Below are 3,046 nucleotides of genomic sequence, written 5' to 3' on the forward strand. Positions count from 1 at the left end.
GCCGCCCCTGCCCGTGCTGGGACCCCAGGCCCCCTCCCTGTCCCCAAGCAGGCCCTTGCCTTCACCCCCTTCTCCCCACCCAAGCGCCTGCGGCTGGGGGGCAGCCACGGATCGACCTGGATGTCAAGGGCGAGGGGCCATGATGGCCAGGACAGGCGAGGCCACGATGGAGGGGTCTGCCTGGCCTTCCTTCTGGGCCTCCGGGAGCCGTGGGAGGGCCTGACCCTTGACCCAGCACGGCTGACTGCTGACTCCTGAGCCACCCCCACCCGGCAGGGAGCCCTGGCCAGGGCTCTAGGAGCCCCCGCTGCCCCGCTGCCCTTCGCCCCCAGGGAGCTAAGCCATACGGGGCGGGCCGTGCAGCGCGGAGGAGGCTCAGGCAGCCAGCGCTGTCTGAGGCAGAGGGGTGGGCAGTCCTTAGGCCTGGGCCCCCACCTGGGCTCAGGGAGTGCGGTGCGACCTCATCTAACGGTGCTATCCCTAGTGCTACCGGCGGGTGCCTCCCGCCCACACCAGGACTGGGTTTGTTGGGGGATTGGAAGCACTTGAACTTTTTATTTTATTAAAACCTCGTTACAGAGCACTCATGGAAGCTTTCTTGTTTGGGTGTATGTCCAGAGCCCTGCTGGAAAGACAGGGAGGTGAGGAAGCACTGAGGCAGGAGCTCGCCGTCCATGCTGGTCTCCTGGGAGATGTGCACCCCTGCACTCAGCCTGACCAGGTCCCAGGTGGCTCACAGCGGCAGCCCCCCCTGTCTGACCACCACAGCTGGGCCCTACTTTGGCTTTGCCGTTGCCCGAGTGTGCACAAAGCCTGCTCCAGGTGGGGCGGCAGCGCTGCCGGGCCTCCAACGCTCTCTCCAGGCGGCAGGGTGCAGAGCCCTTGACACAGTGAGCTGCCCCAGTGCCCACAGGTCAGAGGCGGCCACACATCCACATGCCTCCCCCGGTAGGACTGTGAGACAGCCCTGCTTGGGCCAGAGGAGAGGGAGCTGGCAGAGGACAGGGGTGTGTGGGCTGAGGGACAGTGCAGGCTGAGCCCTGGTCCCGGGCAAGAGGGGGTCAGTCGATGGCGGGTAACTCTTTAAGCTTCACTTGTATACTGGCTAAAAATGGCCTGTTTCATTCCTTTTGCAAAGAGAAAATTCCTCCTTAGAATGCAGACTCCACTGGGGCCAGCAGGTGGTTTGGTGGTAAAGGGTGCTGGACTCCCACATGGCTTACTGTGGTTCGAGTCCTGGACCAGGAGGTTTGCTTTCCCACTTTCCCTCTCTCTCACTCTGCCCCTCTCTGGTCAAATTGAAAAAGAAAGGAAGGAAGGAAGTTAAATAAGATCATTCTAAAAATAAACAGACCCTACTAAACCTGTTTTCTCAAAGTCAGAAGGGAGTCGGCTCCATGTTACCCCCCACGCAACGTGAGGGCACAAGACCTGCTGTGCAGGCACGCACACACCAGCTGGAGCGAGTCGGTCTGAAAACGCAGTTTCTAGACAGTGACAGCAGGGAGTTCTAGAGGGGCTCATGGTGGATGCTGAACTTCCAGAGCCCATGAGCTGTCCCTTTTCACGTCGTGTGTACTCACACGTGCTTTTTCTGCATGGGTGTTAGAGCCTTGTGGCATCCCCAGAGGTGTCTGCTAGTCCCCCAAAGGGTCGAAAACCAGTGGCCAGGCCACTGGCCTCCCCTGCTGCCCTCTGAGCAGCATCTGCCTGGGTCCAGTTCAACACAGGATGGTGAGCACATCCGCCCACAGCCCAAAACGTCTCTGCACTGCCCATGTCCCTGCAGGCCAAAGGGCACCTGGTCTGGGACCCACTGGGCTGGTGACTCAGGGTTGGCGAGGTGGAGAACCCAAGGCTGGTGCTGAGAGTCCCCTCAGTGCACTGACGTCAGCACAGCCCTGTGAGGGCTGTGGGCTCAGGACAGGTCGGGGTGCACATGCCTGCCCCAGGTACCTTGGCTGTGCTGGGGGAGCCCCCGGATGCCTGGGTTTGCCTTGACCACGCCACAGGGAAGTTTGAGGTTCATGTTGGCCCTGGCCGCTGGTAGGAGCAGGTCCCCAGAGAAGAGGAAACTGGGAGAGGCCCGAGAGCCCCCAAGCTGCTGGCAGAGCAAGACCAGGAAAGTGGAAGAGCTGAAAGGCCCGGAAGTCCCCGTGGTGCCTGGTGCCAGTGCTGGGAGCCTGGGCTCTGGCTGTGCCGCCCGGGCCCCCTTGTTCAGGACAGCCGACTGTCCTACAGACATGGCACCGGAGTCGGCAGTGGGCACGTGCTGGGCAAGACCAGGACATTGGGACACAGAGCAGTGGAGCAGAGGACGCGAGGAGGTGGGGAGGCTGGCTGCGGCCACGCAGGTGTGGGCCTGCTCCTGCACTGCCCAGCTGATCTCAGCGCTCCTCAGACAGCCACCAGCCCACCCTGTGAGTCAGAGGACTCGTGCCCGCTCTCCTCCTCCCGCAGCTCTGGTCCCAGACCCAGAGCTGGGAGGACAGACGGTCAGGGGCATGCCCGGGGACAGGCAGCATGAGGGATGGCTGCTCAACCAGGCAGGCAGTGGCAGGGAACCAGCCCCTCCCAGCTCACCCAGCCTCTCCTGCCCACCTTTCCTGCCATCTCAGGTTACAGCTGGGGAAACAGGTCTACACAGTCAAGAGCTTGTCCAGGGCCACCCGGTACACTGTCGGTGATTAGTCATGTCACCTTTGCACCCAGGAGTTGAACATGGCCACAGACCACTGCGGCCAGTCTGGGGGTGCCTGCTTCTGAGATCACCCCGGTTTCCCAGGAGGCTGATGACCCCAGGCAGTGATGACCCAGGCCAACCCTCTGGGCAGGGGCAAGACAGGGTAGAACCTTCGGCTCTGTGAAGGTCACTGCTCAGCCTGGGGTCAGGCAGGACATGAAGAGGCACCTAGGACCAGACGCGCCTCAGCAGCAGTGAGTAATTCAGTGGTGCCCTGCGTGTCCTCGAGGGCGCACCGCAGTCCAACGGGTCAGCTGGAGAAACAAGTGATGCAGTGCGGAGGGACCGGGCAGCATGGGGGGG

The sequence above is a fragment of the Tupaia chinensis genome, unplaced genomic scaffold (assembly GCF_000334495.1).
Source record: "Tupaia chinensis unplaced genomic scaffold, TupChi_1.0 Scaffold000286_1, whole genome shotgun sequence".
Classification (NCBI taxonomy): Eukaryota; Metazoa; Chordata; class Mammalia; order Scandentia; family Tupaiidae; genus Tupaia; species Tupaia belangeri.